The sequence below is a fragment of the Bufo bufo genome, chromosome 6, assembly GCF_905171765.1.
Source record: "Bufo bufo chromosome 6, aBufBuf1.1, whole genome shotgun sequence".
NCBI lineage: Eukaryota > Metazoa > Chordata > Amphibia > Anura > Bufonidae > Bufo > Bufo bufo.
In genome coordinates, this window is record NC_053394.1 from 117,617,481 (window position 1) to 117,633,327 (window position 15,847).

The 15,847-nt window shown below is 42.7% G+C and overlaps 1 protein-coding gene across 1 annotated transcript in view; it reads right to left on the bottom strand.

The window, feature by feature from the left end:
• ZNF831 (zinc finger protein 831) overlaps nt 1-15,847 on the bottom strand; it is a 261,392-nt gene that overhangs the window by 206,557 nt on the left and 38,988 nt on the right. The gene's annotated exons all lie outside the window — the stretch shown is intronic.

Genomic DNA, 15,847 nt, shown 5'->3' on the forward strand with positions numbered 1-15,847 from the left:
GCACTATATAGAAAGTATATTATTGGTATATCACCCCCCCCCCCCCTGTTTCAATCTGTTTTTTTGGGGGGGGCAACTGGTATATCACACCAGTAGAAATTATTTGTTCTATAGCGTTTGTCACTCTGTGTAGCTGCGGTAACGCAGCAAAACCACAAACAAATGCTGCACTACCTAAATGCACTATATAGAAAGTATATTATTGGTATATCGCACCCCTGCTTCAATCAGTTTTTTTGGGGGGGGGCAAATGGTATATCATTTATATATTCATATACACTGCTCAAAAAAATAAAGGGAACACAAAAATAACACATCCTAGATCTGAGTTAATTAAATATTCTTCTGAAATACTTTGTTCTTTACATAGTTGAATGTGCTGACAACAAAATCACACAAAAATTGAAAAATGGAAATCAAATTTTTCAACCCATGGAGGTCTGGATTTGGAGTCACACTCAAAATTAAAGTGGAAAAACACACTACAGGCTGATCCAACTTTGATGTAATGTCCTTAAAACAAGTCAAAATGAGGCTCAGTAGTGTGTGTGGCCTCCACGTGCCTGTATGACCTCCCTACAACGCCTGTGCATGCTCCTGATGAGGTGGCGGACGGTCTCCTGAGGGATCTCCTCCCAGACCTGGACTAAAGCATCTGCCAACTCCTGGACAGTCTGTGGTGCAATGTGACGTTGGTGGATAGAACGAGACATGATGTCCCAGATGTGCTCAATTGGATTCAGGTCTGGGAAACGTGCGGGCCAGTCCATAGCATCAATGCCTTCGTCTTGCAGGAACTGCTGACACACTCCAGCCACATGAGGTCTAGCATTGTCTTGCATTAGGAGGAACCCAGGGCCAACCGCACCAGCATATGGTCTCACAAGGGGTCTGAGGATTTGATCTCGGTACCTAATGGCAGTCAGGCTACCTCTGGCGAGCACATGGAGGGCTGTGCGGCCCTCCAAAGAAATGCCACCCCACACCATTACTGACCCAATGCCAAACCGGTCATGCTGGAGGATGTTGCAGGCAGCAGAACGTTCTCCACGGCGTCTCCAGACTCTGTCACGTCTGTCACATGTGCTCAGTGTGAACCTGCTTTCATCTGTGAAGAGCACAGGGCGCCAGTGGCAAATTTGCCAATCTTGGTGTTCTCTGGCAAATGCCAAACGTCCTGCACGGTGTTGGGCTGTAAGCACAACCCCCACCTGTGGACGTCGGGCCCTCATATCACCCTCATGGAGTCTGTTTCTGACCGTTTGAGCAGACACAGACTGCTGGAGGTCATTTTGCAGGGCTCTGGCAGTGCTCCTCCTGTTCTTCCTTGCACAAAGGCGGAGGTAGCGGTCCTGCTGCTGGGTTGTTGCCCTCCTACGGCCTCCTCCACGTCTCCTGATGTACTGGCCTGTCTCCTGGTAGCGAATCCATGCTCTGGACACTACGCTGACAGACACAGCAAACCTTCTTGCCACAGCTCGCATTGATGTGCCATCCTGGATAAGCTGCACTACCTGAGCCACTTGTGTGGGTTGCAGACTCCGTCTCATGCTACCACTAGAGTGAAAGCACCGCCAGCATTCAAAAGTGACCAAAACATCAGCCAGGAAGCATAGGAACTGAGAAGTGGTTTGTGGTAACCACCTGCAGAACCACTCCTTTATTGGGGGTGTCTTGCTAATTGCCTATAATTTCCACCTGTTGTCTATCCCATTTGCACAACAGCATGTGAAATTGATTGTCACTCAGTGTTGCTTCCTAAGTGGACAGTTTGATTTCACAGAAGTGTGATTGACTTGGAGTTACATTGTGTTGTTTAAGTGTTCCCTTTATTTTTTTGAGCAGTGTATTATAAGTATATTACACCACTCAGTAAGTCACACCTATCGATAGCACACCTATACCAGTCCTTAAAAGGACTTTTGTGGCCCTATTAGCTAGCGTTTAGTGTCCCTAACAGTCTGTCTCTGCTCCACACAGCAAACTCTCCCTACACTGGCAAAAGACTGAATTTAAAATGGCGGCCAGATCGGGTTTATTCATGGGGGTACATGGGGTATGCCCATGTGCTGAAACGTCTCAATTGGCTGTCCTGTACCACCTGATGGATGTGTCATGGGTCAAAGTTTTTTACAATGTAAAAGAATATGGCGCCAGAGGACATTGCCATATGTTCGCCCGTTCGGCAAACCACGAACAAGAAAAGTTTGCCGCAAAACGACCGCCGGGCGAACCACAAGGCCATCTCTACTCTTGAACTCTTTTAGTAAATTCCCCATCACCACCTCCTCAGGCAGAGTTCCATAGTCTCACTGCTCTTACCGTAAAGAATCATCTTCTATGTTTGTATAGAAACCTTCTTTCCTCCAGATGCAGAGGATGTCCCTTCATCACAGTCACAGTCCTGGGGATAAATAGATGATGGGAGAGATCTCTGTACTGACCCCTGATATATTTATACATAGTTATTTGATCTCCCCTTAGTCGTCTTCTAAACTGAATAACCCAGTGTTTTATCATTTATCATTTAGTATGTACAGGTGACTTGCATTAGTGCTTCCCATGTGCATAACCTTACATTTGTCAGTGTTAAACCTCATCTGCACTTCTCTGCCCAAGCCTCCAATCTATACAGGTCCATCTGTAGCAGTATACTTTTCCTCTGTAGGGTTAATTACTTTACACAGTTTATTGTTATCTTCAAAAATTGACATTTTACTGTGCAAGTCTTCTACAAGATCATTAAAGAATATATTGAAGAGAATAGTGCCCAATACTGACCCCTGAGTTACCCTACTAGTGGCAGTGACCCAATCTGAGTGTGTAACGTTAATAACCAACCTCTGATTTCTATCACTGAGCCAGTTACTTACCCACATACAGACATTTTCTCCCAGTCCAAGTATTCTCATTTTATATAATAACCTTTTATGTGGCATAGTATCAAATGCTTTAGAGAAGTAAAGATATATAAAATCCATTGACTTGCCGCAGTCAAGTCTAGAACTTACCTCCTCATAGAAACTGATTAAATTAGTTTGACATGACGGATCCCTCATCAAGCCATGCTGATATGGCGTTATTCGGTAACTTTTATTGAGCTATTGCAAGATAGCATCTCTTAGAAAACCATTCAACAGTTTACCCATGATAGATGTTAAACTTACCAGCCTATAGTTTCCGGTCTCTGTTTTTGGACCCTTTTTGAATATTGGCACCACATTTGTTATGCGCCAATCCTGTGGAACACTCCCTGTCAGTATAGAGTCCTTAAAAATCAGAAATAGGGGTCTGGCTATGACATTACTTAATTCTCTTATGATTGGGTGTGTATACCATCTGGTCCTGGCGATTTGTCTATTTTAATATTTTTAAGATGCCACTGTACTTCTTCCTGGGTCAGACAGGGCACTTTTAATGGGAAATTTATTTTTACATTCTGCACTTCATCTGACAGTTTATTTTTCTTATTAAATACAGTGGAGAAAAACATATTTAATAGCTTTGCTTTCTCCTCATCGCTGTCTGCAACTGCCCCCCTCATCACTCCGCAAAGGGCCGACACCTTCAGATTTATTATTTTTACCATTTATATAATTGAAGAACATTTAGGGTTAGTTTTACTCTCTTTGGCAATTAATCTTTCTGTCTTTAATCTATCTTTGATTGCTTTTTTTTGTCTTTTACATATTCTATTTGTTTCCTTATAGTGTTTCAATGCTTCCCTGCTACCATTGGTTTTTTCCTGTCCTTTACCCATTGTCACTTATTCCTATAAGGTATGTACCTCTCACAATTAGAGTTTTAGGATGTTTTAAAAATATCCCATTTTGTCAGAATTTTTTTAATTTAGAGGACATTGTCCGAGTTATTTGGGCCAATGTCCTCTCTAAGCTGGTCAAATTTAGCTTTTTTTTTTTAGGTTTGGTATTTTTGTGCCTGAAGAAACAATCTTTTGAATGAAAATTGGAAAGTTATTATTGTATGGTCACTATTTCCCAGGTGTCCCCCAACCTGCACATCTGTTGTTCTGTCAGATCTATTGGTTAATACTAAGTCCAGTATGGCCATCCCTCTAGTCGGGTCCTAAACCATTTGGGAAAAGTCTTTGGTTATTGCTAAGAACCTGTTTCCTTTATGAGAGCTACAGCTTTCAGTTTTGCAGTCTATATCTGGGTAGTTGAAGTCCCCCATAATAACGACCTCAAGATTTGCCGCCTCGTCTATCTCGTTTAGTAGTAGATTTTCTGTGGACTCTGGTACATTAGGTGGCTTATAATAAACTCCTATTAGTATTTTATTATTGTTTTTTCCTCCATGTATTTCTATCCACAGTGACTCCATATGTTAGCTTCCCTCACTTATATCTTCCTGGAGTGTAGGCTTTAGACAGGACTTCACATACCGGCAAACCCCTCCCCCTCTCCGGTTTTGACGATCCTTTCTAAACAGACTGTAACCCTGTACGTTAACTGCCCAGTCATAGCTATCATCCAGCCATGTCTCAGTTATTCCCACTATGTCTTAGGCTACTTTCACATCCGCGTTTTGGACGTATCCATCACGGACGGATCCGTTCAGATAATACAGCCGTCTGCATACGTTCAGAAAGGATCTGTTTGTATTATCTTTAACATAGCCAAGACGGATCAGTTTTGAACACCATTGAAAGTCAATAAAGGACAGATTTTTTTTTTCTATTGTGCCAGATTGTAGCAGTGAAAACGTTTGGCTTAGTTTCTTGATGTCCGTCTCCAAAGCGGAATGGAGACTGAACTGATGCAAACTGATGCATTCTGAGCAGATTCTTTTCCATTCAGAATGCATTAGAATGCAAACTGATCCGTTTTGGACCGCTTGTGAGAGCCCTGAACGGATCTCACAAACGGAAAGCCAAAACGCCAGTGTGAAAGTAGACTTAGTCCTCCTCACACATCACTAATTCCAGTTCCCCAGTTTTATTAGTCATGCTTCTGGCATTGGTCTACATACAATAGAGAAGTTTATGTATATCTTTTACCCTACACCTTTCCTTATGAGCACTCCTCCAACCAGTGTTGGACTGGGGTGCCTAGGGCCCACCAGTAAAATTTATTTTGGGGGCTCACCCTACGGATACATTCAAATATTACCTGCTCACACAACAGCAAGATGCTACCAGATGATTGACTATGGGGGTCCCTGCAGCAACTTTGAGAAGGTAGGTCCTGGGGAGAAGAGGGTACCGGCTAGCTTTCCTCTATACCTAGAATCATCTCAGCTCTGATCGTGTCTAGAATAATAAACTGGGGAGTTTCTTTAATAATCTATCACGTTTTGTATATGAACATAGGCTGGTTGAGGTGCTGTACATTGAATATATTTATGTAGTGCAGCAAGTCTACTGTGTTATGTGGCACTTGAGCAGGGGGTGTGAGACTAAGGGCCCACCTTGCTCAGGGGCCTACCGGGGGATTCACCTGTACCCCTGTGGGCCAGTCCAATCCTGCTTCCAACCTTTTAGCCATCTCCTCCCGCCAAAACAGTTGCACCTTCCCGATTGAGGTGCAGCCCAACCCTAGGATAGAGTCTGTAGCCAAGAAATCAGCCCAGTTCTTCAGGAACTCAAACCCCTCCTTACTACACCAGTTCTTGAGCTACTTGTTAACCTCCCTAATCTCCCACTGCCTTTTTGGTGTGGCTTGTGGTAGAGCAACTCTGGCAAAAGCAGCTCCAGGGCCAGAGGCAGTTGGCGTACCTCCAATAGAGGCAGACCATGCAGCTGCTATGGGGGCCTTGGGGCCCGCAGTGGAGAGTAGGCCACTCCCACTAATTACACTGGCTATGGCTACCTGTGAGAAAAGAATATATGACTTGGAGAAGGCCCTTTGGTGATGTCATCATCACCATGTGACCAGTGCAGGAAGCCAAGGAATAGAAGAAAAGTGAAGTTTGACGGACCTTTGGTAATGTCATCATCATGTGATCAGTGCAGAGGACTGGTGAAAGACCTGTGGGATGTTGCTGTGAGGGGGCGGAGCTTCTGTGCTGTGCCTGAGAGGTTAGCGGTGTCCTGGGATAACTCATACAACATCCTAGAAAAGCTGGGAGTAGTAGTCCTGTCCTATTATATGCCACTACATATAATTTCAACTTATGCCCTAGTACAGTCTGGTAATGCAGGGAGTTGTAGTTCTCTTCTCTTATACCCCCTCTCTGTAATGTATACTGATGCCCCATAAGTCTGGCCATACTAGTAAAACTGGATTATGCCCTATAAAAATCTGGACATGCTGAGAGTTGTAGTTCTCTCTTTTTAAACTGGGTTCACATCACTCTTTAGTTTTTGGTTCTGCATGCAGGACTTTTTTCCATCTAAAAAAACGGATCTCAGATGGAAATGACTCAAACGGATGCCAAATGTGCAGAACTGATGCTTGAAATACAGGATCAGTTTTTTTCTTCATTTTTTCAGTATTTCTGTCAGAAGTACGGAAAAATTTACAGTGATGTGAACCCGGCCTTATACTCTCTCTGTGTAATATTCACTGGTATCCAATAATAACGGCCTGGACATGCTGGGAGTCATAGTTCTCTCCACTTACACCTCACCCTGTCTTGCCCTCTAATTTCCAATAATCACAATCTGGTGATGATGAGACTTGTAGTCACTATTATAATGTTCTGCAGCAGCGGAGATATGTATTAGGCTTTGTTCACATCTATGCTGGTACAGTCGCTATTCTGCCCTGTCATAGAAGCACAAGAACGAAAATCACCACAGTTCTGGATCTGGCACTTCATGGACGACAACACCTGACGGATCCCGCTGACTACAATGAGATCTGACGGGTTTCCATCTGCCAGGCTATAAAATTGTGTCCAGCATTTACTTGACCTGTGACTGAGGCCCCAACACAGATGTAATCAAAGCCTTATATGTTCTCTAGCATCAGATTATGATGCTCTTCAACAGCTGACGTGTGTATTAGGAGGTTCTGCAGAAGCTGAGGTGTGTATTAGGAGGTTCTGCAGCAGCTGATGTGTGTATTAGGAGGTTCTGCAGCAGCTGAGGTGTATATTATGATGTTCTGCAGCAGAGATGTGTATTATGAAGTTCTGCAGCAGCTGAGTGTGTTAGGAGGTTCTGCAGCAGCTGAGGTGTGTATTATGACGTTCTGTAGCAGCTGAGGTGTGTGTTAAGAGGTTCTGCAGCAGCACTGTGTAGGTCATTGTTAAAGGGGCAGACACTATGGAGGTCACTGTTAAAGGTACGGGCACTGTAGAGGTCACTGTTAAAGGGGCGATCACTATTAAAGGGACGGGAAATGTGGAGGTTACTGTTGAAGGGGTGGGCACTGTGGAGGTCACTGTTAAAGGGGCAGGCCTTGCAAACATTGCTGGCACCTGCTGGATCCCATTCACAATAATGGGGTCAGTCGAGATCCGGCATGCAATGGTATTTTGCCCTTTGATTTGCCAGAATCTGCAACGGAGGCTTCTACTCTCTGCAGCAGATGTGCACATAACCTAAGGGGTGTGATGTGTCACTCACAAGGGGGCTCAATTCAGATTCTTGCCATGGGGCCCAGTGATTTCTATATACGCCCCTGGCCAGAGGAGTGTGTAGAATCACACCCCTAACTGGTAACACCCATTTGTCAGTTTAATAATACAGTCCTGATCAAAAGTTTAAGACCACTGGAAAAATGGCAAAAAATCATATTTAGCATGGCTGGATCTTAACAAGGTTCCAAGTAGAGCTTCAACATGCAACAAGAAGAAATGGGAGTGAGACAAAACATTTTTTGAGCATTCAATTTAATGAAAACAACGAATAAACTGAAACAGGCTGTTTTTCAGCTGATCAAAAGTTTAGGACCACACCTCCAAATAAAACCTAAACCCCCCCAAACAGATATCCAACTTCCAAACATGAACTCAGTAATGAGTAGCTCTGCCGTTATTGTTTATCACTTCCAAAATTCGTTTCGGCATGCTTGATGCAGGCGTTTCCATGAGGTGAGTGGGAACATTTCTCCAAGTGGCGAAGACGGCCTCACGAAGGCCATCTACTGTCTGGAACTGTTGTCCATTTTTGTAAACTTCCCTTGCCATCTATCCCCAAAGGTTCTCAATTGGATTTAGATCAGGGGAATACGCAGGATGGGCCAAAAGAGTGATGTTATTCTCCTGGAAGAAGTCCCTTGTCCTGGTGTCATTGTGTACTGTAGCATTGTCCTGTTGAAAAACCCAGTCGTTACCACACAGACGAGGGCCCTCAGTCATGAGGAATGCTCTCTGCAACATCTGGACATAGCCAGCGGCCGTTTGACGCCCCTGCACTTCCTGAAGCTCCATTGTTCCACTGAAGGAAAAAGCACCCCAGACCATTATGGCGCCCCCTCCACTGTGGCGCGTAGAAAACATCTCAGGTGGGATCTGCTTGTCATGCCAGTAACGTTGGAAACCATCAGGACCATCAAGGTAAAAAAAATTCTCATCAGAGAATAAAACTTTCTTCCACCTTTAAATGTCCATGTTTGGTGCTCTCTTGCAAAGTCCAAACGAGCAGTTCTGTGGCGTTCAAGGAGACGAGGTCTTTGAAGACGTTTTTTGTTTTTGAAGCCCTTCAGTCTCAAATGCCGTTTGATGGTTATGGGGCTGCAGTCAGCACCAGTAAGGGCCTTAATTTGGGTCGAGGATCGTCTAGTGTCTTGACGGACAGCCAATTGGATCCTCCGGCTCAGTGCTAATGAATTTTTTTTTCGGGTCTTCCACTTGACTTTTTTGTTCCATAACCCTCAAGATCATTTAAGAAATTCCAAATGACTGTCTTACTGCGTCCCACCTCAGCAGCGATGGCACGCTGTGAGAGACCCTGCTTATGCAGTTCACCAACCCGACCACATTCGAAAAGGGAGAGTTTTTTTGCCTTTGCCATCACAACGTGTGACTACCTGACAGAAAATGACAATGAATCCACATCTTTGCACAGATTTGGCCTTTTAAAGGCATGTGGTCCTAAAATTTGGATCAGATGAAAAACAGCCTTTTTCAGTTTAATCGTTATTTTCAATTAATTGAATGCTCAAAAAATGTTTTGTCTCACTCTCAATTTCTTCTTGTTGCATGTTGAAGTTCTACTTGGAACCTTGTTAAGATCCAACAATGTAAAATATGATTTTTTTTGCCATTTTTCAAGTGGTCTTAAACTTTTGATCAGGACTGTACATTTCTAGGAGGAATATCAGATCTGGGAGTGCAGGGCTCCTGGAAAAGCTGCTGAGAGGTTAAATGTCTGCAATTGGCAATATTGCCCATCATAGATATCAGCCCCAGGGCTATGCTGTTTAACAGAGAAACCCGGCGATTAGGCTGCAGTTGTGATTGAGCACCATCTTTAAAGATCCGACTGTAATTTACCACCTGATGTTAAAGGGGTTGTCTCATCATGGATATCGCTAGGATTCGTCGGCCCCATAGAAATGAATGGGAGTGGGGGACCGTGCATGCGCGGTACGCTCCCATTCCTTTCTGAGGGGAGCCGGATTGGTGGTGGCCGTACCGGAGTCCTCCAGCCACCACCTTGCGGGGCTGCATTCTCAATATAGGTGCGGGTCCCAGCAGTGGGACACGCACCTATAAGACAATGGGGGCATATCCTAGCTATATGCCCCCATTGTCTATGATGAGACAACCCCTTTAATACTTTTCCTTATTACTCTGTGCACCTAAGTGAGGTTACTGTACATGCTCAGTTCCATACTTCAACTGCCACCAGCAAGATCTTCTTTTAAAAGCTGTTACAGTTACAGAAAGAGAGTTGCAGCAGAAAGGACACACCCCCTTAGAAAAGACACGCCGACTGAGAAAGGACACCACCACCTTCCCCCGACATGGCAGCTTGAAATAAATCTAGCAGAGCAATTGGAGCAGGATGGATGTATGAGGAGATCACTGGATCCATGTGAGGTACAGAGCTGGCTGTAGCTTTGTTACTAATAGTAAAGGGGTGGCACAGAAAGTGGAGTAACATCTCAAATGTTAGACTTATAGATGCACTAACTGTATCAAATATCATGACACTAATGACAAATTATGCAAATTACAGCAACACAGACTATTTCAAAATTGGCTTTAAAAAATTCCCCTCATAATTAGAGCTCATGCATACGATCGGAAGGGCTCAATGCCTGTATTACGGACTGGAAACAGCAAGTCCGCAATATACAGGCACTGGCCGTGTGCACTCCGTGGTGCGGATGCCCATTGACTTGAATGGGTCCACAATTCGCAGCATACGACCAAAGATAGGACTTCACCTGTCTTTTGTGAAGCAAAGGCACAGATCTGTAGCCCACGAAAGCCCTACAAAGAACTTCCATGAGCTTTCGGGTCAGTGCCTCCACACCGCAAAAGACAGGACATATTGTGTCTTTGGCCATAATTTGCGTATCGCAGACCCATTCAAATCAATGAGTCCACAAATGGAGTGCACATGGCTGTTGCCCATGCATTGCGGACTATTATTTGTAGTCCGCAGCATGGACAGGGGGCCCTTACGCTCGTGTGCATGAGCCCTAAATCATCTTCTATATGTTCTCCCTGTGCTTGTCCTGGTCTCTTACACTGAAGAAAGACACTGAGGGGTTACTTGGCTGACTGCCTCGGGTGCAAGCCTAAATGAAATGGGTCGCCAATAAATATTTATGCCACAAAACAAAATACTTTGCCCCAAACAATCGGAAAGAGGCTTCATCGGAGAATATGACTTTGCCCCAGTCCTCAGCAGTCTATTCACCATAATTTCTGCAGAAGATTAATCTGTCCCTGATGTTTTTTTTGCAGAGAAGTGGCTTCTTTGCTGGCCTTCTTGACACCAGGCCATCTTCCAAAAGTCTTCGCCTTACTGTGCGTGCAGATGCGCTCACACCTGCCTGCTGCCATTCCTGAGCAAGCTCTGCACTGGTGGCACTCCGATCCCGCAGCTTAATCCTCTTTAGGAGATGATCCTGGCGCTTGCTAGACTTTCTTGGACACCCTGAAGCCTTCCTAACAAGAATTGAACCTCTTTCCTTGAAGTTCTTGATGATCCTATAAATTGTTGATTGAGGTGCAATCTTAGTAGCCACAATATCCTTGCCTGTGAAGCCATTTTTATGCAATGCAATGATGGCTGCACGCGTTTCTTTGCAGGTCACCATGGTTAACAATGGAAGAACAATGATTTCAAGCATCACCCTCCTTTTAACATGTTAAGTCTGCCATTTTAACCCAATCAGCCTGACATAATGATCTCCAGCCTTGTGCTCGTCAACATTCTCACCTGAGTTAACAAGACGATTACTGAAATGATCTCAGCGGGTCCTTTAATGACAGCAATGAAATGCAGTGGAAAGTTTTTTTTTGGGATTAAGTTAATTTTCATGGCAAAGAAGAACTATGCAATTCATCTGATCACTCTTCATAACATTCTGGAGTATATGCAAATTGCTATTATAAAAACTTAAACAGCAACTTTTCCAATTTCCAATATTTATGTAATTCTCAAAACTTTTGGCCACGACTGTATATTTGGTTTCATGGGGTTATCCTACCACTGGTTTGGGTGCAGGAACCAAACTATACAAAACCACTGAGACGGCACTCCTACAATTGATTACCGCAGATCCCTGAATCTACCTCCTGGAAGCTACATCGCAGCCTGTAAGCGTACTATACGTGGGACGCCACGTTAACCGCAGCACAGCCGGCACAAACCTACAGAACTGTAAGTAAAACTAGTGCCGAATGAGTGTATACACAGGCAGAGCGATTTGATACAGTGTTAATTTGTAGCAAAAGAAATGTGAGTGACCAAACTACAAGTCCTCACTCCGATCACATTGAAGCTAATTTGTGAACTTTGTGATTTAAATCCTGATTACTACGGACTGTGTTCCTCCTAATGTAAGACAATGCTAGACCTCATGTGGCTGGAGTGTGTCAGCAGTTCCTGCAAGACAAAGGCATTGATGCTATGGACTGGCCCGCCCGTTCCCCAGACCTGAATCCAATTGAGCACATCTGGGACATCATGTCTCGCTCTATCCACCAACGTCACGTTGCACCACAGACTGTCCAGGAGTTGGCAGATGCTTTAGTCCAGGTCTGGGAGGAGATCCCTCAGGAGACCGTCCGCCACCTCATCAGGAGCATGCACAGGCGTTGTAGGGAGGTCATACAGGCACGTGGAGGCCACACACACTACTGAGCCTCATTTTGACTTGTTTTAAGGACATTACATCAAAGTTGGATCAGCCTGTAGTGTATTTTTCCACTTTAATTTTGAGTGTGACTCCAAATCCAGACCTCCATGGGTTGAAAAATTTGATTTCCATTTTTTAATTTTTGTGTGATTTTGTTGTCAGCACATTCAACTATGTAAAGAACAAAGTATTTCAGAAGAATATTTAATTAACTCAGATCTAGGATGTGTTATTTTTATGTTCCCTTTATTTTTTTGAGCAGTGTATATATATATATATATAGACATTTTTCAAACTGGTGTAAAGTAGGACTGGCTTAGTTGGCCATAACAACCAATCAGAATCCTCCTTTGTTTTTCACAGCTTCATTGGAAAATGAAAGGAGGAATCTGACTGGTTGCTGTAGGCAACTAAGCGAGTTCTACTTTACACCAGTTTTGATAAATCTCCCCCACTGTGTACTTATATGTGTACATAGCATTGTGTGTCGTCACACTGTATTAATCTGTGTGGGAAAAGTGACTGCACAATATACTGTATTCAGAAGAGAGTGCAGGTAGTAAGAGCTGTCAGTAATGAGCTCTATATCCTGCTTATAACACCTGGTTCTGACTGTAGATCGCTGCATTAACGTTATCAGCAGAAATATCTATTGTGTCTACAAATAATGGACTTTCTACAGAATGGAAAGTGAGAAATAGATCTGCTGATTACATGTTGTAGCATACTGTAAGGCTACTTTACCATTAGCATTTTTTGCGGATCTGTCATGGATCAGCAAAAATGCTTCTGTTACCATAATACAACCGCATGCATCCGTCATGAACGGATCCGGTTGTACTATGTCTTCTATAGCCATGACGGATCCGCAAGCCATTCCAAGGCCTTGGGGCCTGGTATGTACGGAGGCCTATGAGGCCCAGCCCCCAGACTGGGTCTCATAGGCAAACTATCAGTGTATTAGGCTACATGCACACGACCGTGCCGTTTTTTGCAGTCCGCAAACCGCGGATCCGCAAAAAACGGAAGCCGTCCGTGTGCCTTTCGCAATTTGCAGAACGGAACGAGGGCGGCCATTGATATAACTGCCTATTCTTGTCCATTTTGCGGACAAGAATAGGACATGTTATATTTTTTTTGCGGGGCCGCGGAACGGAGCAACGGATGCGGACAGCACACGGAGTGCTGTCCGCATCTTTTGCGGCCCCATTGAAGTGAAAACGGCGGCTCCGATGCGGACCCAAACAACTGCCGTGTGCATGAGGCCTTACACTGTGTAATACACTTATAGTCAATGCAGTACAATAAAGATGTATTGTGCTGCATTGAAACAGGATCAGACCTTGTAATGTTGAAGTCTCATAGTGGGAAAAAAATATATATATATTAAAAGTGAAATAAAAGTGTTTTTAACAATAAAAAAAAATTAAGTTTCAATAAAAAAAGCCCCTTTCCCATAAAAAGAGTCATTAGAATTGTAAAAAATAGAAAAACAAAAACAAAACAGACATATTAGGTATCACCGCATGCGTTTTTAACAATAACAAACAACAACAACCTGCTCTATACAAATTTCACATGATCCACCCCGTCTGGTCAACACCGTAAAACAAATTAATAAAAACTGTGCTAAAAAAAGCTATTTTTTGTCACCTTTCATCACAAAAAGTGTAATACCAAGTGATCAAAAAGTAGTATGTACCCTAAAATAGTACCAATCAAACCGTCATATCACCCCGCAAAAAATGAGACCCTACCTAAGACAATAGCCCAAAAAATAAAAAAAAATATGGCTCTCAGAATATGGAGAGACTAAAACATGATTTTTTTTTGTTTCAAAAATGCTGTTATTGTGTAAAACTTAAATAAAATAAAAAAAGTATGAATATTAGGTATCGCCGCATCCGGAAGAACCTGCTGTATAAAAATATCACATTACCTAACCTCTCAGGGGAACACCGTAAGAAAAAAAAAAAGTGTGGCAAAAAAGCCATTTTTTGTCACCTTACATCACAAAAAGTGTAATACCAAGCGATCAAAAAGTCATATGCAAAAGAGTAAAATAGTACCAATGAAACCGTCATCTCATACCGAAAAAAATTTGTGCCTACATAAGACAGTCGCCCAAAAAAAAAAAAAAAACTATGGCTTTCAGAGTATGGAGACACTAAAAAAATCATTAAAAAAAAAATGCTTTATTATGTAAAACTGAAACAAACAACCAAAAAAAGTAGTCATATTTGGTATTGTCGCGTCCGTAACAACCTGCTCTATAAAAATACCACATGATCTAACCTGTCAGAGGAACATTGTTAATAACAAAAAATAAAACCGATGCCAAAACAGCTATTTTTTGTGACCTTGCCTCACAAAAAGTGTAATATAGAGCAACCAAAAATTATATGTATCCTAAAATAGTACCAACAAAACTGCCACCTTATCCCGTAGTTTCCAAAATGGGATAATTTTTTAGGAGTTTATAATCTAGGGGTGCATCTTCAAATGTGACTTGGCAACTTAAAGTTATCCCAGTGAAATCTGCCTTCCAAAAACCATATGGCATTCCTTTCCTTCTGCACCCTGCCGTGTGCATGTGAGGCAGTTTACGACCACATATGGGGTGTTTCTATAAACTACAGAATCTGGGTAATAAATGTTGAGTTTTGTTTGGCTGTTAACCCTAGCTTTGTTACTGGAAAAAATGGATTAAAATGGAAAATCTGCCAAAAAAGTGAAATTGTGAAAATTGATCTCCATTTTCCTTTAATTCTTGTGGAACACCTGAAGGGTAAACAAAGTTTGTAAAATGAGTTTTGAATACCTTGAGGGGTGTAATTTCTAAAATGCGGCCATTTATGGGTGGTTTCTATTATGTAAGCCTCACAAAGTGACTTCAGACCTGAACTGGTCCTTAAAAAGTGGGTTTTGGAAATTTTCTTCTAAACTTCTAAGCCTTCTAACGTCCCAAAAAAGAAAATGTCATTTACAAAATGATCCAAACATGAAGTAGACATATGGGAAATGTAAAGTAATAACTGTTTTAGGACGTATCACTATCTGTTTTAAAAGCAGAGAAATAGAAATTTAGAAAATTGCAAATGTTTCAAATTTTTTGGTAAATTTGGTATTTTTTTTATCAATCACCACATAAAGTGACACGTGTCAGATTTGCAAAGAATGGCCTGGTCCTTAAGGTGAAAAATGGCAGGGCCCTTAGGTGGTTACATTTGAGCTGCCTTAATGGAAAACCTTCCCTAATCACATCCATTATAGGACAGGTATACGCTTATTACTAGAACAACACACTACAAACATAACATAGTGATCCGTGGACAGATACTCAAAGTAATGCCCTGTTTGTACAGTTTGCAATTGCTATATCGGTATCTGCATTTTAAACTTACATACAGTATCTTGAGGTAATGGCTATTACATACATTATTATGCAAAAGTGTTGGGCAGATGTGGAAAAAATGCTGCAAAGCACTTGAAGTGACTCAACATGGGGTACAAACTGGGGTGCAGGAAAATGGCAGCAGGTACTCTGAACTGGTAAGTCAAAGTTTGAAATCTTTGGCTGTACCAGAAGGCAGTTTGTTTGCCAAAGAGCTGGAGAG